The sequence below is a fragment of the Eptesicus fuscus genome, chromosome 6 (assembly GCF_027574615.1).
Source record: "Eptesicus fuscus isolate TK198812 chromosome 6, DD_ASM_mEF_20220401, whole genome shotgun sequence".
In the NCBI taxonomy this organism is placed as follows: domain Eukaryota; kingdom Metazoa; phylum Chordata; class Mammalia; order Chiroptera; family Vespertilionidae; genus Eptesicus; species Eptesicus fuscus.
In genome coordinates, this window is record NC_072478.1 from 38,878,891 (window position 1) to 38,906,165 (window position 27,275).

The 27,275-nt window shown below is 39.8% G+C and overlaps 1 long non-coding RNA gene across 3 annotated transcripts in view; it reads right to left on the reverse strand.

Annotated features, from left to right (window-relative positions):
* Positions 1-27,275, reverse strand: part of LOC129149447 (uncharacterized) — a 183,731-nt gene that overhangs the window by 67,820 nt on the left and 88,636 nt on the right. The window contains exon 4 of one of the 3 annotated variants that reach the window (XR_008556338.1): positions 23,111-23,206. The exons of the other annotated variants lie outside the window; for them this stretch is intronic. This is a non-coding gene — a long non-coding RNA (uncharacterized LOC129149447). The remainder of the gene's footprint in view (positions 1-23,110; positions 23,207-27,275) is intronic. 3 annotated transcript variants of the gene reach the window in all.

Consider the following 27,275-nt stretch of genomic DNA (forward strand, 5'->3'; position numbering starts at 1 on the left):
TAATTGTTCCACTAACTGGATTGAGAGCTCCCCAAAGGAAGGAACTCTGCTTTATTCATCTTTGTGGTTGTTTTTGTGTGTTTTTTTAATTTATTGGGAGTGACACTGGTTAATAAAATTATATAAGTTTTAGGCATACAATTCTACAATACATCTTCTGTATATTGTACTGTGTGTTTATCACCCCAAGTTAAGTCTCCTTCCATCACCATTTATCCCCCATTTACATTCTTCTACCTCCCTCTACGCACCCTTCCCTTTGGCAATCACCATTCTGTTGTCTATATCCATGAGTTTTTCTCTTTTTTTTTCCTTTGCTTCATCCCTTCACCCAGGCTCCAAGCTTCTCCCCTCTGACAGCTGTCAGTCTGTTCTCCATCTTTGTATGCCTAGCGACAAATAAAGTGCCTGGCACATTATACATGCTCAATCTATGTTTGTTGAATAAATTCTTTATGAGAGGGCACAGATGTCAAATAATATTAGATTAAAGTAGAAGATAATTTACATTTATAGTCACCAAAAAGTTTTATCCAGTGCTTCAACTTCTATGAATTCTCAGAAATGTATATAATCAATGGCAGTGCTTGTATATTTGCATCTATATTTCATGCATGTGAATGTATACACATTTTGTGTGCAATAGCTCACCCCAGACTCCCTGCCCCCACCTCACCAGTACCCAAATATCTATTGGGCTCTTTAGTTGCTTAGAGAAACCTCTTCTTTCTTCCCTCCCACATAAATCATGCCTGAACATAAAGACCTTCTTGAAGTCATCCCCACTAAATCAGCACAGATGATGACAAAAGAGCTGGCTTCTGGCTTCTGAGCCAAGCAGGCAATTTCACTGTAAGATTCTTAACACATTCTTTTATGGAGTTATATTTATGCACATACCCTCTAACTCATAGTGGCTTGCATATTGTTCTCTATTTTTATGCAGTCTAAGCCAGGAAAGTACAGAGTTGATGTTTTCATTGCTTGCTTTAGCTGACTATATATAGATGCATATTATATGCTCACATCTCACAACAATATGTAACATTTATATGTACACTAGAGGCCCAGTGCACGAAATTTATACATGGGGGGGGGTGTCCCTCAGCCCAGCCTGCACCCTCTCCAATCTGGACTACTGGCTCCCAACCACTCACCTGCCTGCCTTCCTGATTGCCCCTAACCGCTTCTGCCTGACAGCCTGATCAACGCCTAACTGCTCCCCTGCTGGCCCAACTGCCCCTAACTGCTCTCCCCTACCAGCCTGGTCACCCCTAAATGCCCTCCCCAGCTGGCCTGGTCATCCCTAACTGTCCTCACCTGGCACCCTGGTTGCCCCCAATTGCCCTCCCCTGCTGGCCTGATTGCCCTAACTGCCCTCCCCTGCCAGCCTGGACACCCCTAACTATCCTCCCCTGCAGGCCTGGCTGCCCCCAACTGCCCTCCCCTGCAGTCCTGGTCGCCCCTAACTGTCCTCCCCTGCTGGTCTGGTCGCCCCCCAACTGCCCTCCCCTACAGGCATCCAACTGCCCTCCCTTTTAGACCTGGTCCCTCCCAACTGCCCTCCCCTGCTGGCCTGATCACCCACAACTGCCCTCCCCTGCCAGCCATCTTGCGGTGGCCATTTTGTGTCTACATAGGGGCAGCCATCTTTGACCACATGGGGGCAGCCATCTTGTGTGTTGGAGTGATGGTCAATTTGCATGTTACCTCTTTATTATATAGGATTCACACCAAGTTTTCTCCATCCAGTGAGCAACCTGATTGGCTGACTCTAGCGTAGAGCTCCTGGTACTACCCCAGGAGTGTTGTTCACTTGCTCCTCCATGTGCTGTCCTGAAGAAACCTTTGCCAGCCCTGCCAAATGCCAAGCAGAAGCTTCATTCTGCCTTCATTTGTTTTTTCTGGGGTTAAGGTAAATCTTTGATTCAGTGTCTATAATCAAACCAATTTTGCCACTTCTCAAATGTCTAATTCTACAAATATAATTCCAAGAAGCCCCGTGAGTCAACAAGATTGTAAAGGGCCTGAGATTCAGGTATACACGAACCCTGGCCAGGTAGCTCAGTTGATTGGAGCGTCATCCCACATACCAAAAGGTTGCAGGCTCAATTCTGAGTCAGGGCACATATCTAGGTTGTGGGTTCAATCCCTTGTCAAGGTGCATACAGGGGGCAACTGATCAATGTTTCTCTCTCTCCCTTCTTCGATCTCTAAAATCAATTTAAAAAAACATATCTTTGGGTGAGGATTAAAAAAGAAAGAAAAATAAAATAAAGCATACATGAAATTTATTCAAAACTGACACCACAGCCTGAGATTGGCACATCTGGAAGTATGCCAGTCTCTGAACTATGAAAAGTGGAAGGTGGAATTGTCAGGGATGGAAAGTGGTGAGCCATGGACAGAGAAAACCTAGGAAGATCAGGCACTGACCTGTGGGCTCTGGCCTGAAAAGAGGCCATATTCGGGGACCTATAAGACAAATAAAAGAGGGGTCAAAAATTTACTGAGCACCAGTTAATTGTGTGCCAGGAATTTTTCTAGGTACTTTACTTATTGGGTCATGTGCTTTATGTCACCTCATGATAAGTCATTTGCTGCTGGTGAGCCTGTTTCATCATTGGGGCAATGGCTCTCCCTTCCAAGCCTATTTCACCTCATTCCCATCTTTTACGCTCAACACTGTCCCCCTCCCTTCACTGAGATCGGCTGTTTGGTATAAACTCACTCTACCTCTAAATTTCTCATTATTTTCACTTATGCTTGTCATTGTTTTTCTTTCTTGACTTCAGAAAAACTTTCCAAGGCTCCATCTTTAATCCCAATTTTCTTCTCACTTGTATCTTCCAATATTACCTCTGAATTGACCCTTTCCCCTCAGGCTATAAATTTTCTTAAATCTAGAAACATCTCCATTGACTGATATCTCCTCCAGAGACTCTCTTCTATGTCTACCCCAAGAAATGTCAGCCCCCAGAGCATGATGCTCAATATAGTTGAAAGAATTTCCCCAGCTTTATCTTCCACTTCCCTCCATTCATACCATATTTTCTAGATCCATCAGATTACTAGTTTTTCTCTACTGTATGCCTCAAACTGCAGTGTCTTTGCATATATACATGTTCTCTTCCCTCTGCCTTCTCCATTGTAATCTTACTCCTCCTAGTAAATCTTACATTGTACTTCCTCCAAAAATACTCAAGATTTGCCAGTACAGAAAAACAGACACACAGACCAATGGAATAGAATTGAGAGTCCAGAAATAAACCCACACATTGGTGGACAACTAATTTATGCAACGTCTCAATAGGGAAACTAAATGTGAGCCCAGGAGCATACACCTAAACATAGATTAACCTCTAGTCATGTTGGGGCAGAAATACTGGGAGAAAGACTGCTCTAGAGCTTAGAGTGAACTGAGGTTCATTTATGCTGTGAGTAATTGTGGTGAATGTAAAAAGGAAGTGGGATTAGTTTGATAGCTTGTGCCTGAAAAATAATGCCAGAAACCCGAGACATGGAATGGTAAAAGGAGACATTAGAGAGGTAGCAGGCATCCCGCTGCTCCTCTTAAGTAGTCGCTGAAATTGTGTTAACCAAATTGTGTTTCACATAAAGAGCCGAGTTGGCAGTCATTGTGTTTTCTCAGGCTACTACTCAATGTTCTAAATATATGGTTTTCTTCATCATTAATTAAAGAATCTAACTTCCAAAACCATCTCAATAAAGCCTTTGGCAGAAGAAAATAGAAAATTAGCCTTAAGCATCTATCACTTGTGGTTACTAAACTACTAAGGCAATAACCCAGTCCAGTCTGGTTCGCAAACTTTCACATGCATCAGGATCACCTGAAGGACTTGTGAAAACAGAGATCGCTTGCCCTATCCCCAGAGATTCCTAGTTAACAGATGTGAATTGGGGCCCAAGGATTCATATTTCTAGCAAGCATCATCCTCAATGATGCTGATGCTGCTTATTTGGGAAATTCACTCACTTTGAGAACCAATGCCCTCACCCATTTCCCATGCCAGTCTGTTTGCCTTCTCATAAACCCTTCCTACTCTTCCAGTCTAATGGGATGTAATTCCAGGCAGCAAGTATCAACAATTCCCAGGCAGGTTGCATCTAAAATAATGAAGAGATAAAGAGATAGCTTTATGAAAAAAAGGGAAGTGAGAAAGGCATACATGTAGTTGGTAAGAAAGAAAACAAAAAGTAGTTATCTTGAGCATTCTGCAACTCCAAAACTTATACTCTGTCAAGTGCAGGACATGCCTTCTTATGAGTTCCACTGCAAAGACTTTAAAAAATATCTCATCCACAGAAGCTCTTTTTGAATCTCCTCAAAAATATGCTGTATTCACCCCAAGTGTATTGATGACCCTTCCTTTTTCATTCCTTCTATTGCTCCATGAAGCTGAAAACAGTGCTAAATGGTTTGTAGTCGTAATATTAATGAGAAAGATAATCATAGACATACATTTCATTTTTACAATCCAGTGTCAACTAGGATCACTTTGTGCTTTGAGATTCAAATAAAATTGGCTCAAATTTCCAGCTCATATCTTTTGGGAAATCCTCTGATCCTCCTAATGTCTCTAGAGATTTAATGGGGTTGTGTTTTTTGACTAGTCATCTCTAGCTACCCTTCTCTTCTACTCAATTTTAGAGCTCTCTCGAGTTCCAGTCAAGATGGCAGGATAGATAAAAGTGGTACTCAGGACCTCCCACAACTACATCAATATTACAACTAAACTACAGGATAAGCCATCATTCAGAAATGCCTGAAATCCAGCAGAATGGAAGTCCTACAACTAAGAATATAAAAAAATAAGCCACTTGGAGACTAGTAGGAGGGGCAGAGACAAGGAACAGACTGGTTTCACACCCACATGTAGCAGATAAAAATCGGGAGGTTTATTTCAACTGCAGAAGTACCCCCTGAGGAGCAAGGGTTCCCAGCCCCATATTAGGCTCCAGCAAGGTTATCATTTAAAATTGAAGGAGAAATAAAGACGATTCCTAAATAAGAAAAAGCTAAAGAAGTACACTACCAAACATTATTATAAGAAATATTACAGGGTCTTCTTTAAGAAGAAGAAAAAATATATAAGATAAAAAGTATGAATAATATGATGACAATAAATACATATATATCATCCATATGTTCATCACAGCATTATTTATAATAGCAAGATATGGAAATAATCTAAGTGTCCATCAATAGATTAATGAATACAAAAGTGGTGCATATATACAATGGAAAATGACTCAATCATAAAAAGAATAAAGTTTTGCCATCTGCAACAGCATAAATAAACTAGAGTAAAATAAGTTAGACAAAGAAAGACAAATACCATATGAGTTCACTTAAATGTAGAATCTAAAAAAATAAATAAATAAGCAGAACAGAAACAGGCTCATACAGAAAATATTTGATAGTTGTCAGATGGAAAGGGGTTTGGGGGATAGGTAAAAAAGGTGAGGGATTAAGAAGTACAAATTGGTAGTTATAGAATAGTCATAGGGATGTAAAGTACAGCATAGGGAACATAGCTAATAATATTGCGATAATTATGTATGGTGTCAGATGGGTACTAGATTTATCAGGGCAATCACTTCATAAGTTATATAAATGTCTAATCACTGGGATGTACACCTGAAACTGATAAAATATTGTATATATATTGTATTAAATAATAAAAATTATTAAAAAGAATAAAGAAATAAAACCAAATAAGATAGAAATAAGGATACAAAAATAAATAAATATAAATAAGCAGCATAATAATGGGGTGGAGGGGAATTTACATCTCTCTTATTTCTTACTTCTTGCTATGACCCTTTATTTGCATAGCTTAATCACCCAAATGGGAAATATAGCTGTTAAACCTATGTTTATTTGCACACACTCTTCATTCAAGGCACTCTTGTATTGTGGACTCTACAGAAGATTTGTAAGTAATAGCAGGGATGTTTATAATTTTGCCACATAATAAAACTTAAAATTGAATATTAAGTGTTTTTTAAATGTGAAAAAAATTGTCAACATGGAAAATGTTAAGAGAAGATGTGAAGCCACACAAAAATAGAGCCCCTCCTTTAAACTCTATTAGTGCTTAGAATTATTTTAATTCCAAGACTCATTCATTTCTTCAACAAATATTTATTGAGCAACTACTATGAGCCAGGTGTTGTGAAAGACATTGCAGGTACAATAACTAATGACAGAATAGTGTTGACAAATGAGAAAGTTAATACTGTAGAATGTGCTAGGTTCATGTTCCATAAGTCAGGCTGAAGTCATAAGGGAGGCTTCTTAGAGGTAGTACCCTCTAAGCTGATTTTTAAAAGGTGAGTTGGAATGGGCCAGGTAAAAAGAGAGGTATAGAGATGAGGCTGGAGAGTTGCACTAGGGCCAGAAAATGAAGGTCCTTAAATATCCTATTAGGGGATTTGTTCTTTAACATGTTTAATGTGAGTCCTAGTAGCTAGCACAAAATAAGTTCTCAGTAAATCTTATCCTTTATGATTTGTTCTACCACAATAAAAAGTCAATGAAGGACTTTAAATGTGTGTGTGTGTGTGTGTGTGTGTGTGTGTGTGTGTGTGTGTGTGTGTGTGTCTATTTGTGACATGATGGGGGTTTTGACATAAGATTTGCATTTTGCAAGTTCTCTTTGGCTACAGGAAGAAGATAGATTGTAAAGGATCAATAGTAGAACTAATGAAGTAGTGTAGGGGCCTACTGGAATAATCTTACAAACTATGATGGTAGCTGGAATTAAGAATGGCAATAGAGAAGAAAGAAAAGTGGTAAAATGTTATAGATGGGATGAGGTGAAGAAAAGGATAACGTCGAGGATAACATTGAGTTTCCTAGATGAGCAAATAAGTGAGTGTTGGTGTCATTTTCTGAAATAGGGAACATTGAAGGAAGAGGAGAGGAAGGAGAAAGGGGGAAATTATGTTTTCTATTTTTGAATGCCTAGCTTTAGTGCCTGTGGGATATGCAGGCAGCTGGGCAAAGGCTGAAACTAATGAGAAAATCTGGCCTAGAAATGTAACTTTTGGAACTTGACAGCCTTTAGAGAGTAATTAAATCCATGGGCGTGGATGAAATCACCCTAAGAGGATAAAAAGAGGAGCAGGACAAGGGAAGAAGCCTGAGGATGAACTGAGAAACAAGAGTTGCTGATTAAGATCAAGACTCTAGAGAAATAGGAAGAAATGTGACACCTTAATCAATAAAGAAATTTAAAAAAATAATAAAATAAAAACTGTGGTCCTTAGTACAATAGCACACAAGAAACGGAATGCTACTAAAAGCCATAGTAGGTGATTCCCCAGTCCAGCATCAGATGAGACTGCAGCCTCAACTGACACCTTGATTGCAGCTTTATGACACCCTAATGCAGATTTAGTTTGACCAATCCTCCCATTGAGAAGTGAAGTTTATTTCTCCAACCCTTGAATCTTGGTTGGCCTGTGGCTTACTTTACTATCAGAATGTGGTTGAAATAGTGCTATTTAACTTCAGAGACTGAAACTTAAGAGATCTGCAGCCTTGACTACTTTTATGTACTTTGAACATATCTTCTTATCCCACCTCTATGCTGTGAGAAGCCAAGCCTCATGAATAAACTATGTGGAGGACAACCAACCCTCTTTGGTGAATAGCCCAGCTGAACTCTCAGTCAACAGCCAGCACTCACTGCAGTCATGTGAGTGAGCCATTTTCGATGTTCCTGTCAATCAAGCCTCCAGATGGCCGAAGCCTCCCAGTGCCCCAGTCAACACCATTCGGAACTGAAGAACCATCCAGATGAGTCAAATCTACTCACAGAAATGTGAGAAACAAATTATGTTATTATTTTTAATACACTATGTCTGGGGTTGTGTGTAAATCAGAAATAGATAACTAAAACACTACCTATGCTTTTCATCTTTACTTCTCTGCTGCAGCAGTTTCTTTAAAGATCAATAATGACCTTAGTCTGAAAATTCAGTAGCCTTTTCTTTGCTTCAAGGCATATGACACTAGTGAAATTTTTTCTGTTGATGCCTTCTTCTCCTTTCATATTTGTGAAATACTCTAGGACTCCATTTCTTCCCCTCATTCCCCAAATGTAGATGTTTCCCAAGGTACAAGGACATTTCTCTCTCAACTCTCTTCCTTGGTAGTCTCATCCAATCTCATTGTTTTAAATATCACCTCTAGGCAGATAATGTCTAAAGCCTTTAAGAGGCATGATGATTAGAAGCTCAAGGTCTGGAAATAGGCCAGACAGTGCTTTAATCCTGAATCTGCCAATTACTAGCCATGTGACATTGAAGTGGTTTAACCTTTAAACCTCTATTCTCTCTTCTCTTAAACCTGGATAATAATAGCATCTTGCTCATGAGGTTATCAATTCAGCCTGCCACAGAATAAGCACTCAGTAAATCAGTGCTTTTCAATGTTTTACAGTTTTTCATATCACTGCTTGCATAAGCAAAATGATAATATTTGCATGCACTCAGGGTAAATGGAAGCAGCTGCTCAGATCAAGGACAATGGACCTGAGAGCTTTGATCTCTCCAGCCCCTGTCGTCCAGTACCCACCCTAGGGGATAATCACTATTGGCACACCAATGGGAAGCTTTACAGTAAGTGGTACCAATTATTATTTTTAACTCTGGTTCTGAGCTCTCTCCAAAGCTCCAGGTCCTCTATACTGGATACCTTCCACCACCCACATCCTAAAAACCAGATAATGATTCTTAAAATGAGGTCCCCTAGTCAATAGTGTAAAGTATCAGCTAAGACATTGTTAGAAATGCAAATGCAAATGATCAAACCTGCTGAATCAGCAACTCTGGGGATGGCCTCAGCAAACTGTGTTTTAACATCCTTGTGGTGATTTTGATGCAGGCTAAAGTGTGAGAACCAAGGACCATAGTGATTTTAACTTGGAGTAGCCATGCCTGCTCCTCTCCCCTTGCTCCCTATTTGGTTTCATTCATTCTACTCCCCTCCCAGCTCTCTGGGCCCCAAACCTCAGATTAATTCTTGACTCTTCTATCCTACCTGCCTTTCATATCTAACCATTCACTAATCCTGTCTTTGTCTCCAGCAACATTATTCACATCTCTTTCTTTCTCACTCTCAAACCAATCACTCAAAATCTAATTTACCGATAACCAATTTCACTAACAGCCAGGTAGGATAAAGCAAATTTAATTTAAAAAATAAATTAATATATCATTAAATATTAATAAAAGTATAACTAAAATAATAATAAATTATATAAATAAAGTGAATTTTAAATAACTATAATTATTAAATAAAATTAATTTTATTTTAAAAGTTTGTTTTACAGTCAAATCTGCCCCTTATTTTCTTCATAACTTCTATCACTTCTAAGTTCACTATTTCCTTGCCCCTCCAGAAACTTGATAAATATCTAATTCTATTTTGCTAGTTTTTCTACACTTTAATATTCTTACATTTAACTCTTGAATTCTCTGAATACTGTTTTGTGTTTTTTTATGTAAAGTGAAGGTCAAATTACCTGCCCAACTTTTTGCTCACAAGGGGATGGCTCGTCCTTTACAATTTTAAGTTCTGAATTCTGGCCACGCATGAAGATCAAAGAAAATGAGTAGGAAGAGTGAACTGCTCTGATTGTTTCACAAGCCAGTGGTTGTCCCACTTTCTACATTTGGCTGTACTTCTCTGAAGGGCCTCCCTTTCTTATTAGCAGCTTAGAATGGACTTATTTGTTAGAAACTAAGGCGGGAGTGTCTTTGGATAAATTAGCTTGAAAATCCTTAAATGCTCAAAAAGTAGTGTTAGGAAATTAAACCTTTTGGATCTTTCCTTACTCCGAGGCAGTGTCTCTCCCTGGCCCAGCTAAGGAAGTGGAAACAAGGAGTTGCTGAGTAAAAGTCACTACAAGATAAGAGAAAAAGGCAGACCCACTTTTCTGCCCTGATAGAATGTATAAAGCAGGAAGCAGGGCTTGGAAGACAGGAGTCAGAAACACGTGGGATGTTTCTTTTAAAAAAACAAACAAACATTTTTATTGATTTCAGAAAGGAAGGGAGAAAGAGAGAGAGATGGAAACATCACTGATCGGCTGCCCCCTGCACACCCCCTACTGGGGATTGAGCCCACAACTGGGGCATGTGCCCTTGACTGGAATTGAACCCGGGACCCTTCAGTCTGCAGGCCAATGCTCTATCCACTGAGCCAAACCAGCTAGGGCTCATCAGTGATGTTTCTCTCTCTCTCCCTCTCCCTTCCTCTCTGAAATCAATATATATATATATATATATATATATATATATATATATATATATATATATATATTTTTTTTTTTTTTTTTAAGAAGGCAGTCTGGTAGAGAGGCCTTTAAAGAAACCAACACCTTGATCTTGGACTTCTAGCCTCCAGAACTGTGAGAAAATAAACTTTCTTATTAGCAGCTTAGAATTAGCAGTTTAATTTCATTTAAACCACTGTCTGTGGTATTTTGTTATGCATAAATAAAACTATGGCATAGTCATCTGATAACAGGTTAACTGTTCAACAATTCACAAGATGTATCTGGCTTTGTTGAGAGGTGATTTTACATGTAAGAATTTATATCTTTTAATATACTACTATATTATGAAAATAGGTCTTTAGGGCCCAACATGAAGATTTTAGGAGAACACCACAATGAAATATGAATCTACATAATCAAGGAGTGTATGAATCTATATCTCCTTGCAGAAATAACTACTATTGAATTCTAGTACAAGATCCAAGAGGGAGGACTAAGTTAAAGCTGAGACATTCCACAATTCTCTAAGAAATCTCTTTTTATCAGAACTAGGTCACTGATCATTTAGTAACTGCCATGTCCGCCAGTGTCTTGGAGGAGGCTGTGGATATTCCTGTGAAGGGCCCTATTATTCTAACAACAAAAGTTATTAAATTGCCACTCTGTACCTCTCCAGACTGAATGAAGAGCTCCCGCCTGGTACTTGCCCTCCAACATGTTTACAATTATGCTCCCCAGTTTCATCCCAATAGCATGCCTTGCTCTTAAGCACATGTTTGTCATGCATTGTTCATAGTTCCTGTACTTTTTACTCCACTGTGATTAAATTGACAGCAGGGTATGAAAGTAGGAGAAGGAAATGAAAGAGAAAAAGAGGGAGAACATTTTATGTGGGTCCATTGTAATTATGCTTCCACTATAGTTTTGTGTTTTGGCACTGGCTACAAAAAGGGGCAGCCACATTGCTGTCCTTTCTAACACTGGTACAAACAACCTTGCAAATAACCTATTAATAGCATCCTCTCTTCTCCAAACAATCCTCTTTTTCTGCCTCTTTCCACATCACTAGTATAAAAAAAATTTGCCTAAAATATACAATTTTTAAATTATTTCTGTAAATGCTTAAATTATTATGAATTTATTCATGCATCATGTATCTCCATAAATAGATTATAAACTCCTGGGGAGAGGAACTATGATTTCTGGTGTACTGTTGAACCCAGCAGCAGCACCTGGTACAGAGTAGGCAGATAACAGATATATAACAAATGAAACTCAGTTCCCAAGAAAAATACCACCAAGGCCTTAAAGAGGAAAGGAATGCCTTAATAAATCACCTTCCACCCACTTATTTGTTTCTGTAGGCTCACTCTGAATTCTTTTGGACTCTAAATATGTATGACTTGACCAGAATCTAACCCACTCTCTTCTTAGCTTTCCAAGGGCAAAATCTGGCCCCCAAAAATCTTTGTTCCCACCTTTTCCCCTTCATTTATGACCCTTCCTTTCTGAGATGCCCTTCAGATTCCCTGCCTCCATATGTCATAAATGATCCTCTTTCGTTCATGAAGCCTAGCCCAACTATTGCATTTCAAACTGATCTTTTCCTCTTCAAATTCCTATTGTATTTATTATCATGCTATTCTCCGTGTGTTGATTCATGTTGTGAATCCTCCCCCTACAACTGAACGCTTAGAGCTCAGTAACATTTATGCTTTAACAGCACCTAACACATGATGCACAGCAGAAACCCAATACTTGCTTAGTAAGTGTTTTGTCTAAAGTGAGAGGAAAGCATTTACCCAATGTGCTCACATCTCTCCCACCTTCCTTCTTAGTTCATCCAAAAGGCAAAGATGCCAAATCAATTGGTCTTATTATAGAACACTGATTAGGCCAAATTTACTTTTGGGGGATGACTTTTAAAAATCACTCACTTATTAAATCATTATTTATTGAGATTTTCAATAAATAATAATTGCTTTATAGAACAAGGCAGACACTGGGAATTCGCAGTGAATAGATTTACAACTCCCACTGTAGCAGGAAATGACAATAAAGACATCAACAAACAAATGAGGTCATCTTAGATTAAAGAATACAAAGAATAAATAGAACACAGTAATGAGATTGTCTTAGAGAGGTAATTTATTTAGTTTAAGGTGTCAGAAAAGGCCCAAGGAGGTGAGAATTTAGCCTAAATAAAGAGAAGAAGCCATTATGCAAAGATCAGATGAAGCAAGGCCAAAGAGGCTGGAGGAGAGCCGGGAGTAAGGTGGGGAGTAGTCAAAATGAGGGGCAAGAAGTGAATAGTCACCAGACCATGAAGAACCAGTAGCGCCATAATGGCCAGGTTAGCCAGGAGGTTGACATTTTATTCTAAATGCACTGGGAAACCACTGGAAGATTTTAACAGGAAAGGATATGAATTGATTTATAATTGAAACCCTAATCCTGGCTGTGTCACTGGGAATGATTGTGATAAGGCAAGAATGAAAGCAAGGCGGTAGTTACAACACTGTAATCCATGCAATAATCCAGGCAGGAAGTGATAGAGGCCTGGATTAGTGTGGTAGCAGTGAAAAGAGTGAGAAGTGTATGGATTCAGAAGACATTTTGGTAGTAAAACCAAGAGGACTTATTGATAGATGAGACATTGTAGATGAGAGTAAGGACAAAGGAGAAATTTAGGGTGACTTATAGACTTTTGGCCCAAGCAATTGGGTGCCATTAACTGATATGGGAAAGAGTTGGGGATATGCAGGTTTAAAATAGGGGTTGGATATGGAAACCCCTATTTTAGATACGTTAATTTTATTTTTTATTATTATTTTAGAGGGGGGGGGAAGGGTGAGAAAGACAGAGAGAGAGAGGAAATACTCATTTGCTGTTCCACTTTATTTATGCATTCACTGGTTGATTCCTGTATGTGCCCTGACCAGATTAAACCCACAACCTTGGAGTATTGGGACAATGCCCTAACTAACTGAGCTACCTGGTCAGGGCCTGGATATGTTAATTTCAAAGTAACTGTTAGGCATTCAGTTTAGTCCATGTAGAAGAATCAATTAAGTCACCACAGTTTGTCATGGGAACCTGCAACCATTTCTTTCTTTTTGCATGGCTACCTAAGCTGGCTGATCATTGCTTCCATGGTGCAAGAGAAAGTTCCTGTACCATATAGCTACCCAGAGGTGAAGCATGCAGGATTTCAATTTTTAGGATTATGAAGAAGTAAAAGCTCTACATTGACCTCTAGTCTAAACCACACACTCCATCCATTGGACATCACATAACAAGGAATGTTATTTTGATTATGACCAAAATTATGTGATCCTAGAGTCCAGGTCTTTATTTCTCCATCCAACCATTTACTACCTAGTTTAATTTGTATTTCTGCACCCATACCTATATGCAGCAAATAATAGGAAGAAGCTGGAAAATACCCATTGGTCATACAACTCTCTTGAGGCTTATGTTAATATCGCCTTACTCTCTAAGTCTATGACCTTGAGAGCTGCCATTAAGAAACTTTCTTTCATTGGAATCTCTGAAGTTACCTGGTCCTTTGTACCGCATTGCTAAAATGCTTTCCTATTGGATGAAACTATTTATGTTGTGGGGGAGTGGGTGGTGATATCTTAGATCTGGCTCAAAAATGTGTTTTTAAAAGCAAATATAGTATTTCTTACTTAACGTTGTTCTTTGTGTGCATGACTCCCTTGAGAACCTCATAGGAGGAGGGGTCCTATATCTAAATGCCATCAAGTAATATCCAGTTCCTAACCTTATCCTAGAAAAAAGCTGATACAACTTTTGTATAAAAATTTCACTGTTTTTGTTAACATATATCACAGCTAATATCCTTCAGAAAACAAGGTATTAAACTGTGTCTATAATGGAAGTATTTGCAAAAGGAGCTTCAGGATTTTTTAAATGACCTAACAATAATCTAGGTTGTGGAAATACTAGTAAACACAAGCATAATTGTCATTGTGAGAAATCCTAGCAATCCTTTGTAAAAATATCAACCATTAATTCACCAAAGCAATAACAGATTGAGAACAGAAAAGTCCAAGCAAACACACACAATAGTATCTTGCTTACTGATAGGTATTAGGTATTGGCAGGCATTCTCATGGCTCTCATACATGTATATTCCTAAACAAGCACCTATATCAATAGTTTTAATACTCCAAGCAAAAGACCTTATTTAAAATACACTGAAATTCTCTTTATCCGTCTCCAGACTCTAGGGACTAAGGCCATGTTTGAGTCATGGCTCCAAATGATTTAATGAGCAAAATATCCAGAAAAAATACAAGGGTTCCCCTCTGCCTCTCATGAGAAATGAATCAAAAATTAAGTCTTCCCCAAAGGATGTCCAATGCTCCTCCACCCCCATCAAGAAAAATCCTGTTGCTTTCCTCATATCAGCAGTTGTGCAGTAACTCTGTACTGAATCTCAAGAAACTAAAGATTTTTCTATTTAAATGCCTGAGGAAAATATACCTGGCATGATTTCTTATGGGAATGAGAAGTTGCCTTTATGTCGGGGTAGCTTCTCTGGATGCCTTGATGAAATAACTCAGAATTCGAGATAGCACTTTTCTTATGGCCTAGAGGCTGCTAACTCCAACCTGGAACCCAGAGGCTCTGCAAAGATTTAAGGGCTTTTCAGGGCTAGCCTTTGCATTTCTGCATCAATTCCACCTAATTTTGAACTACCTCTCCCAGCTCACCGAAGTTTTTCTCCTTTTTCTGTTATAAATCACTGGCCAAAGTCTTTTATGTTCTTTATTTCTCACTCAACATGGCATCTTCTCCTCAGTGTTTAAATTGTTGCGGAATCCATAGTGTCAAAGTTTAAGGTATAGATACAAGAAGATATTCCTTGCTCCCTCCCACAGCTTCCCCAGGTCACTGAACTGTTTCTCTCTGCACCCAACTTTGTATTTTAAATAGATCATTTCTGAGATCTTGTGTGACTTTTAAACAAAAGCCTAATTCAATAGAAGGAAGGAAATCAGAGCTTCTCTGTGTTTATGGTTTTATTATTTACAACTCAGCTATGCAGCATGAAGAGGTGGGTATAAAACAGAAAGCAGAGCCATGCTTGCCTCTTAAGTTTTCTTGGTGTTTTTACAGCTCATCAGGAGGAAGTTGCCTGTGCCCTGCCCAACTCAACTAAAAATAACACCTCAAAAAGCCAGCCTTGTTTTGCAGGTGTTACACATTGCTGTTTTTAATGTAATTTATGTGGAAGGATAATTATGCAGTGGCCCTCAACTTTGCCTCACAGTCATTCATTATAACTATTTGTTGGTGATAATGTGCTACTGGAGACGTGAGATTCCTATTTCAATGAAGAAGAATTTATAAAACTTTGTCCATGACTTTGATGAAGCAGAGGTCTAAATGCCAGTATAACTGAAATGCAGGGCACATTTTTGTAAAGCTACCCTGGGGGAAAACAAAACAAACACACAATAGTAATGTTACACAATTTACCAGGCAACCAAAAAATTCTCAGGAGTACAGGAAAAACCCATTTATTTCCAGACGTCCCACATGTACCGGTACAATGACTAAGGGAAGACTGTTTCTCTCCAAATTCTGAGCAAACCAATATGGAAGAAGCTTTCCCTTTATACCCTTTGGTTTCTTTGTCCCCCAAATATGGGATGGGACTTCCAGACCTTTCGCGGGCTGCCTGGCCTGGCGCCAGCACTGATAACCCTGTCTGGGGATTGTGTATTGTTCATGGTTTATGGCCTCTCTAAATGGAGTAGTACTTAGGTAAACAGGTCTTGCAGGACCAGATAATTAAAGAAGGGGCAGTGACTAGACTATAGGCTAACAAGAATGTGCATTAGGTTACTGGCACAGATTCAGATTGCTAGCCCCCCAAAAATGTCTCATTTTCTCCATCAGTAACTATAAAAAATCCCAAGCATTTAAGCTATAAATATTTATAGTATCTTCTATTTGTATAAGCACTTTATGGTTACAAAGAGATTGCTCATTCATTCTGTAATTTAATCCCCACAACACCTTTATGATATAGGAAGAAACGTTTTTTGTGTTGTTTTTTTCCTAATTTCCAAATTGCACAACCCATGACTCAAGGGCCCAAGATCATAAGACTGGTAAGTGGCCTGGGCTTGCACCTAGATCTAGCACTTTCTAACCACAATGCTAATAATGTGCTGTCCTTCAAATCTGAGGCCAAGGTCTTCGTGTTGCTTTATCTAGTAATCATGACAGGCAAAATGTGCCATAAACATTCTGTAGCCTAGCCATCTTGTCTAGTGATGCATATTGCTTAAAAGGCTGGTCCCAGCCCTCACTGGTTCGGCTCAGTGAATGGAGTATCGGCCTGTGGACTGAAGGGTCCCGGGTTCGATACACTGTCCTCTTGTCATTGTCTTCATCAGCAAAAGAAAGACTTTACAACCATTCTACTCATTTGAATAATCCACAGGGGGAGGATTACTGACATGGAATGCTCTTAAAAGGATGGCAATTAATAGAATAGGGATGAGCTATGCTCATCTAGACTACAAAGCAAAGATTTACCTCTCTGGATGGGACGGTGCTTTTAGTTCTTCTAGTGCTATGCATTTCCTCCCACCAGATAGGACAAATGCATTCCATTTAATTTATAGTATTGGTCTTCAACTTTGCCCTATTTTATATGCAGGACCTACAAGAGTATGGCATTCTTCTCCCATAGTGGAACTGACCACTAAGGAGGGATGTAGGCATCTGAATGATATCTTTGATACCAAGATGTTCTTGTGTCCATCCTGAACACTTCCAAAGCTCATGAACAAGCCCATAGGTTATGAAATGCCTGAAGCAAGGAATAAAGTGTCTGGATATAACTCCTGAAAAGGCTTTATATACAGGATGATTTCTCCCATTTAGTTTGATAATGACTTGGTTTTTATAGTGGTCATGATGGTAGGACTGTGGGGAAACTGTTTCCACAGGGAAAAAAAGAGTTTAATTTTAGAAACTTTGTCAAAATAGATTCCTTTGAACTGGGTGTGGGGCTTCATGCTGCTGCTCCCATGATGATGGTGGACATCAGGAGGCCAATCAATGTTTCCAAGAATCTGCCAGCCACTCTTGTGTCTCCCTCACCATTTCTTCTAGAATTTCACAAAAATTGTAGCAGTGAAGGAGAGATTCCAGGGATGGTAATACAATAACATTTTCCCGATGGTGTTGTAGTGGGAGGAAGAGAATAGAAACTTGTAGAGGAAGGGAAAAATACGGGAAAATACTAAGATATTGAGTATAGTGTTGTAATGCAGGTCAAACCCAAGATCACTGCCTCCTAGTTCCAAATCTGGAAACAGGCCAATGAAGCAATGAAAACACAGTTCACATCTTTTTATATTAATATGTATAATTATAGCTAACATGCACCCAGCAGTTACTATGTGCCTGCACATAGCACTTTACATGAATCATTTCATTTTCCTGCACAAGAAGTCTACGAGGTACCAATGTTATCCTCATTTTACTAATAGGGAAAGTGGTATTTAAACAGGCTTAGTAACTTGTCCAAGGCATACGTGTTATCAATCCTGTATTCTCTTAATTCTGGATCCTACATAGCTTCCCACTAGACTTTTGCCAGAGGATGTTTTCTGTGAGATGCTGTTGCTCTGTGGGGCTCCCTCAGTTTGTCCTACACACTACGGCAGCTTCCCAAGTCTTACACCTTCTCAGGACTTAGATGAAAGGCAGCCAGGTATAACAGAAAGAGTGAAGAGTCAAAAACCTTTTCCAGCAGATGTACTTGTGTGACAGGCAAACCTGAGCTAATCATTTGGCCTATCAGAGCCTCAGATATAAAGCAGGAATATTTTCTCTTCCAACCTGATAGTTACTAGTACAAGAATCAGAGTGGGCTTGGGGGGCTTAATTTCTTTGGGTAATCTTACCCATGACCCCTGTTGGGTGGGTGGTTTCTAGTATTTCCAGAGGTTAAAAAGAAAGGTTTATCAGGGAGCAGTCTTAGATGTAACAAACTCACTCATCTTCCTTCTTCTTCCTAATCTCTCCTTAATGAAAATTAGTTGAAAATGAATAGCGGATTTCACAGTTGTCTTGGGGTTCTCGTTTAGCCTCTTGATTGCCTTACCTGCCAAATAAGTATGATCTGTACTGTCCAATACAGAATACTAGCCACACATGGCTATTTAAATTTAATTATTAAAATTTTAGTTCTTCAGTCATATTAGCCATAGCCACATTTCTTTTTTTTAAATATATCTTTATTGATTTCAGAGAGGAAGAGAGAGATAGAAACATCAACGATGAAAGAGAATCACTGATCGGCTGCCTCCTGCATGCCCCACACTAGGGATCGAGCCCGCAACCCAGGCATGTGCCCTTGACCAGAATCGAACCTAGGATCCTTCAGTCCACAAGCTGATGCTCTATCCACTGAGCAAACCCGCTAGGGCCATACTAGCCACATTTCAAGTGATTACACAGGACTAGTGGCTACTGTGTTGGCAATACAGATATAAAATATTTCCATAATCTCCAAAAGTTATATTGGACAGCAATGGTCTGGATCATTTGTAAAGGCCAGGCCAGCTCCAACTCCTATTGAATTACGTTCCTTGTTTCTTATACACTCTGAGTAAAGTCCTCTTATATTGGATACGTAAATATATGTGCACACCATGTTAAAGAAGGCGTTGGTGCTTTAGTCAACAAAATATACAACTTTGGCACATTATATGTGTTAAATAGTTTTAAATTTCTAACTGAAACATTTCCTGGGGGAATATATTTACATTAAAATTCTAAAAGAATTATTTTACTGTAGTAGAAAGACATTCTTTAGTAATACCATTTTTTTCTCACTTTCTAATCTAGTAGGTTTTATATATATATATATTTGTTTTTCATGTAACCTAATTCTATTTTAGACAAGTAGATAAAGAGGACAACTCTGCCGAATAACCTTGTAATCTAAAACCTGTAGCAGTTTTCTGAGAAGCAGCTGCTTCATCCCTAGGGCTATCAGGCATTTCAATTAGTAAGCTGAAGAAAAAAGCACATTGGTTTCCACTCCATTTTTTAAAATGCTGACACATCACTCGGTCATTCATAAACTAAAAATAAACACAAAAATCTCCTGGTACTTTAAGACCAAAAGTCAAAGTTTAAAGTTTTTCAAGACTGTTTAACCAGGTTTCTTTATTCTCTCTGACCATCAGAAAATACTTGAGAATATTTAATTCCCCTTCCTCCTTTCTTCTTTCCTTCCTTCCTCCTTCCCTCCCTCCCTTTCTTTTCTTTCTTTACTTTTCTGTCTCTCTCCTTCTCTCACGCTTAAAGTGTTCTAGATTTATTTATTCTTCCTACATCCTATGTTTTCAAAAATTATTATAGACTAGAGGCCCAATGCAGGAAATTCATGCATTGGCGGGGGGGGGGGGGGCGGGCGCGGTATGTGTCCCTCAGCCCAGCCTGCACCCTCTCCAATCTGGGACCCCTCGAGGGATGTCCAACTGCCCGTTTAGGCCCAATCCCCGTAGGATCTGGCCTAAATGGGCAGTCGGACATTCCTCTCATAATCCAGGACTGCTGGCTCCCAACTGCTTGTCTGCCTGCCTGCCTGCCTGCCTGATTGCCCCTAACCGCTTGTGCCTGCCAGCCTGATCATCCCCTAACCACTCCCCTGCCAGCCTGATCAACACCTAACTGCTCCCCTGCTGGCCTGGTCACCCCTAGCTGCCCTCCCTTGCCAGCCTGGTCGCCCCTAATTGCCCTCCCCTGCTGGCCTGGTCGCCCTCAACTGCCCTCCCCTTTAGGCCTGGTCCCTCCCAGCTGCCCTCACCTGCAGGCCTGGTCCCCCCCAAGAGCCCTCCCCTGCAGGCCTGGTTGCCCCCCCTCCCAACTTCCCTCCCCTGCAGGCCTGGTTGCCCCTAACTGCCCTCCCTTTCAGGCCTGGTCTCTCCCAACTGCCCTCCCCTGCTGGCCATCTTGTGGCGGTCATCTTGTGTCCACATGGGGGTGGCCATCTTGTGTGTTGGAGTGATGGTCAATTTGCATATCACCCTTTTATTAGATTATTCGATAGGATGCAATGACACCACACTATAAAAAGTTTGGATAACTGGAAAAAATGATCAGGAGGTGGGAGGACATCTGTAATTTCATGTCTTCTTCAAATGGCTATTAGCACTTTGGTCTATTGCCCCTTAAATCTTCTAACGTAGTACTTGTTTTTGTATAATTTTATAATTTTGTATAATAATATGCACACAAATGTATACTTCTCTTTTTAAAATAACATTTCTAACCCAGCCAGTGTGGCTCATTGGTTGAGTGTCGACCTATGAGCTTGGAGGTCACAGTTTCGATTCCTGGTCAGGGCAACATGGCCAAGTTGTGGGCTCAATCCCTAGGAGCGGGTGTGCAGGAGGCAGCCAATCAGTGATTCTCTCTCATCATTGATGTTTCTATCTCTCTCTCCCTCTCCCTTCCTCTCTGAAATCAATAAAAAATATGAAGTAAAATAACATTTCTATTTTTTACTTTTACCAAAATAAAATTGGAGCTTTAAATAGAGCACTAATTTGTTACTCCTTCCTTCTAAAAACAGTGCTGATGGCTAGGCGAGGAAATAAAAGTACCATCTCACTTTAAAAGTGGCAAACATGACCTTTTAAGTAGTCACTGTCATTATGTACATATTTTCTCTCTTTTTATTCTTTTTTGTTCCTCTCTATTTTGCATGTAAAAAAAAAATCTCAATAAATATTTGTTTCTGAAAGTTTACACCTCCCTGGGGCAAAATGAAATTGTTAGGGAGTACCATGTCAAAAGCTGTAACATCCAGCTGGGATCTTCCCACTGCCCTGATTGGGCCCTGTTTGGAGATTCTGCAATCTGAGCTGCTCTGCTCACAGCCATGGGGTCCCTGCCATTCCTCCCTCTCCCTCCCCAAACCCTCCCCACTGTGAAGGCTGGCTTCCTTCTCCTCCTCACAATAAAAACTTAATTTTTCCAGTCTAGGACTAATAAAACAGCGTGTCTCTGGATCCAGCTGAGAGAAACATTTAAACTAGTAAGTCATCTCTCTTTATAAAAATTTAATCTGTAAGGGAAGAAGAATCTAACAAGCCAAGACCTTTTGTTAACCACTTAACGTCAGGTTTAAGCAGACAAAGGGAGATTATTAAACCTCCAATGCATTAGAGGTTAAAATTGGTCTAAGGTACAATATTTAGCTTTGAAGGTAAATTTCAGTTTTGCCTTCCCTTTTGCTGAATTGGTGGTTTTTCTTATGGTGAATAATGCCATCTTGATATTTGATTTTGCTAATTTTTTTTCTAGCAGATCTCTTGATGGCTAGGTTCAAATTTTATATAAATGCCTCAATTGCTGAACCATAAAACTGGTACAGTTCTAAAGCTATTTTTTCAGACATAGGAACAAGCAGAGCAATCATTCGTCGTCACTGTCTGGAGCCTGGGTGGCAAGAGAGAGCGTCTGAGGCTGTGATGGGAGCTTTGCCAACAGAAATACCAGCACCTAGACTGTGCTATTCTGCAGTACACCATGTCCTCAAGGGATGTCACAATTACATTTCAGGAACAACTCAAGGCTCCAACAGTAGCATGAGCTCTCGTTTCCTGTTTCCTAATTCAGAGCCTTGCAGTGTTATTAAAGCCTTCATTTCCTTTTGTGCTTCAAAAGAGAAATTACAGCTTGGTCAGCATGATCATCACCTGGCCAAAATGGAATTATACCAGAGAAAGGTAAAGCTGTACATTCTGATTCTAGACAATGATTTTGATTCCTTTTATATTTCCCTTCCCTTCCCATGACCCTGCATTCTCTGCAGTCTCCCTCCCTCCCTCTCTCCTTCCCTCTCTCTCTCTCTCTCTCTCTCTCTCTCTCTCTCTCTCTCTCTCTCATTTCTCTATCTCCAGCTCTTTCTCCCCTCTCTTCTTCATGCTACTCCTATAAACAAGACTGCAGGCTCCTTGGGCCTCAGGAATCCAAGCAAATAGCTAAATGAGTCTTGAAGCACCACTCAGTCAGGCAGCTCCATCTGCATGCAGCACCACCGCTTTCCACAAAAGGAAAGAGAGATCAAATTCAGTAATATTCAGAGGGGAAATGAAAGGATTTGTTGGTTTTTGTTTTGTTTCCCCCCCTAGGGTTATGAATATTGTCTTTAAATCATAACCTCCGTAGGTGCTTGATATTTTAGGTCTAAACCATCTTGCCTGTCCCACTGAAATATTAAGTCACCAGATCAATGACAATATAGACACATTATAGTAAATAATAATGATAACAATTAACTTTCCCCATTTATGCTTAGTACATGTATTATGCGCTGTAACTCTCCTCCCACACCCTGTGCAGCACATCTGCTGTTTCTCATGCTGCCTGAGAGCAAACACAAATTTACGCAAATTTACTCCATTCTGTAATGTGATTATGGGGTGTTGGGAGAGGGCAGGAGGGAAAGGGGAAAACATAAACAGAGAGAGATAGAAAGAAGCTTGGTTCAGTGATTGAGTGTCAACAGTTCGATTCCCAGTCAGGGCACAGACCCGGGTTGCAGGCGCGATCCCCGGTATGGGGCATGCAGGAGGCAGCCAATCATCATTGATGTTTCTATCTCTCTCTCCCTCTTCCTTCCTCTCTGAAATCAATAAAAATACATACTAAAAAATAAAGAAGCAGAGAAGTGTGTGTATACAAATATAACCTAGACTTCAGAAAGAAGAAAGATAGTGCCTCACCATGCTCTTCCTAACACATTCTCTAAGTGTACAGGTGTACATATAGCTGTCATGGTCTTCAGATTGTGTCATTTCAAGTGGTTCCCAGATTTGTTCCTGTCAATACAGAAAGAAAAAAAATCCTGCTGAAGATTGAAAGAAACCAATGAGCGTACTTCCAAAGAATCTGAAAGAATATACTCCCATTTGGCCCTCCTAACACTATCTGTCCAGGCTTGGGAAGAGAATGTACTCAAGGACTTTAATAGTCAGCACTGCAAGTTTCATCCAAGGCCATGGTGAGAGGAAAGGGGAAGGTACATTATATGGGAGAGCCCACCAGACAACCACCTGGTTACTAATAAACCCTCAGGTTGCATTTTCATTTATACCAAAAGTGAGCTTCAGGATCAAAATTCATTCTTTTGGTTAATTTTGTTGTTGTTATTAATCCTCACCCGAGGATATTTTTTCCATTGATTTTCAGAGAGAGTGAAAGGGAGGGGAAGAGACAGAGAGAGAGAAATGTCAATGTGAGAGAGACATATCAATCGGTTGCCTCCCAGACAGATCCCAACCAGAGCCAGGGATTGAATCTGCAACCAAAGTATGTTCCCTTGACCGGAATTGAACCCAAGACCCTTCAGTCCCCAGGCCGACGCTCTAACCACTGTGCAAACCAGCTAGGGCTTGGTTAATATTTGGTAAGTCCTCATCTTAGGAGCCTGAGCAGTATGTGATGGACCAGTAGCACAATACAGCTAATAGGGAAGCCTTTCTTTTCCCAATGGTTAATTTCTAGTCCACCCAGTAACAGATTGAACAAATTGGTCATCACATCTGTCTTCTTCATCATTATACCACTTGCCATTAAATATCCCAATCAGGAAGAAGTGTGTCTTTGTACTTGCAATGAAATCAGATACTACCTTTATGACCATTCTGAATCATTATCATCAAAATAATGATTATTTTAGAGAACTACAATCATACAAATGTATAGTACAGGCATACAGGGAGTCGAATGCAGAAATGTTGAGGAGCAGTAAGTGCCTGTGAAGAAACTATAATACATGTTTCAAATTAACCAATCTACATAAAGAAACAACTTTGTATAGAATGTCATTAGCTCAATGGGTTCTGCAAAGAAGAAAAATTGAGAGAGAGAAAATATAAAAACCTTACCCAGTACACTGATGCCTGAAATTCCACAATTAAAAGTAATCTGTATTATGTGAGTTTACACATAATCTCCAATTAAAATAGATATATCTTTGGATGAGGACGGGCATTGAATCCTAGAGTCTATAGCTATGTAAGTATCTATGTATATGCAGTTATATTGTAAGAGAGAGATGGCATATTGAAACATGTTCTTATTCCTTTTTCCCCCCTCACTTTCTTGCATATGACATTTTCCCCTCCTAACCAGAGGAGTCCATCTGCTTAAAGGAGCATTAAAATTATTATTGTAGAAATGTAAAGAGAAAGAAAGCTTTTGACTTTGAGAAGCAGGTTTTTGAAACCCACAGAAACATACTAGGCTTGAAAGCTTGAAAGTTAGAGAAAGGGGATTTTTAAAGCCTTAAATAATTCCTCTACATCTCAACAGCAAAACGTGCAGGATTGATCACAAATTTACTCTAAGCCATCAGCAGGAAGAACTTAGGTTGTGCCATAAAGAGCACTACAACCAGAAAGGAAAGTTTGCATGTAATGAGTTGTTTTACAATGTTAAGGTTATGATGGAGGAATAATCATGAGATGAATGAGATGAAGTGGCCTGAAACACTTAGCACAGTAGTCGGCAAACCGCGGCTCGCGAGCCACATGAGGCTCTTTGGCCCCTTGAGTGTGGCTCTTCCACAAAACACCTCGTGCGGGCGCGCACGTACAGTGCGATTGAAACTTCGTGGCCCATGTGCAGAAGTCGGTTTTCGGCTCTCAAAAGAAATTTCAATCATTGTAATTGATATTTGGCTTTGTTGACTAATGAGTTTGCCGACCACTGACTTAGCACAATACCCATCATGTGATAAAAACTCACATGTTGATACCTGCCACACTACCTAATAAATATTATCTCTCTACTTGTCTGCTCCCCTTCCCCTGCCAGACCATACGTGTATTGAGGGAAGGAATTCTGTTTTGCTCATAGGTGTGTCCTCAGCTCCTATAACAGAGCTTGGTGTTCCATAAATATCTGTGGAGTGAATGAACCTTAATGTTTCTCCTAGACAAAGATGTTCAGTAAGAGGTGAAAACTTGGGCTTGCTCTTAGTCATCCATCTACATGACACCACCTCAAACACCAGTCTGTTTATGGAAAAGAAGACACAAATCGAAATTAATCATCTGCGTTTTCTTTTTACTCTCGGGGTGATAACATAATCATATGGGCTACACAAAATGTGAAGGCCTCTCTATCTTTAGTGAGCTCATTGAGATGCAAATAACATCTGCATGATTTAGGCCTTCCCTTGCCTGAGGACAGAGGGCTGGGCCAGGCCATCTCTGAAAGTGCCTTCAGCTCTATTACCTATGATGCTACTAACCAGTTAATATTTTTCTGTAATTTGCTCTTAGAAACTGCCTAATAATACAGGTTCTTTCATACAATGTAGTAATGTGACATTAACCTAATACTATGTAACCACTTTGCCTGCTCCATCAATGTCACTCTATGACCCTGAAGAATTATTCAAGGACACCTTTCCTTTTCTTCGACTAAACAAAGACCATCCTTAGGGCCAAAACCTCTATTATTATTTAATACCTACCTGGAGTTTCAGATTCTCCATTTACCAGCCCCTATAGTCCTGTTTCCTACTTTCATCCCATCTAACTGTATTCCTTTTTGCTGTGATGAACTAAGTCAATTGCTAACCATAAGGACTGAATCAAGAATCTGTGTGTCAGAGTTTCCAAAATATCTGAAAATGCCCAAACCTCATTGTAAGCCTGTGTCCATCCGTCCCCAGTAGCACAGACTGATATCACCAAACCCACAAGTACAGACTGGGAAGAGAACCTCTAGAGTTAGAGGATCTCCGTGATTCAGTGGCTCCTTTCTTCTCCACCACCCAATCTCAAATCACAGGAAACAGAGATCAGAACTGATTACCTGAAAGACGTTTATTGAGGCAACAAATATCATAGCTTCACAAAACAGCTGAATTTTTCTCAAGGAAAATTAAAGTCTGTGTGGATCCTGGAAGCCTGAGCCAAAGGTAGCTCTTTTGCTGCCAACAACTTACACACTATTCAGCTTTGCCTCTGCTTGTCTTCTTTATACTTTAAAAATTAAGTGATTGGGCCCTAGCCTGTTTGGCTCAGTGGATAGAGCATCAGCCTACAGACTGAAGGGTCCTAGGTTTGATTCTGGTGAAGGGCACGTACTTTGGTTACAGGCTCCCAGCCCTGGTGGGGGCGTGTGCAGGAGGCAACCAATTGATGTGTCTCTCCCACACTGATGTTTCTCTTTCTCCGTCTCTCCCTCTCCCTTCTATTCTCTCTAAAAATCAATGGGAAAATATCATCGGGTGAGGATTAAAAAAATGAAATCTTTTTAAAAAATTAAGTGACTGAGACTGGGATTCAGTAATAGCCATAATAACTGTCATGTATGGATGCCTAATATGTACCAGACCCACTACCTCGGTGGTATCACCTATACATAGTCCACGTGGATGACAGCCCTGGAGCGTGTAATGTTACAGCCTAGACCATCACACAATCATATAATTCCATCCTTATAATCATATAGGGTAATATTATCACTCTCACTTACAGATGACAAAACAGTTTCATTGAGGTAACAAAATTGACCACAGTCACATAGTAATAAAGAACTCAGGTCTGATTCCAAAGGGCCTGCTGTTGGCAAGATATCCGGCTCCACACTTTGGGACTAAAAAATAAGCAAGTGGACCTGATCTTTAAGGACTCTGATATGCAATTTAAGAAAACAAGACAAAGTTATATAAAATTAAATACCAATGAAATAATGGTTCAAGTCAAAAGAGAAAATGTGTCACAAGGCAGAACATGATTAATTTTTAAATGGACCATCAGACAATAATTGGTGCAACCATTTAAAGGAAAGGGAGATCTATAAGTATTTATAAGCTCTGGTAAACACACTCCATGTATTAGGAATACACACACACACACACACACACACTAG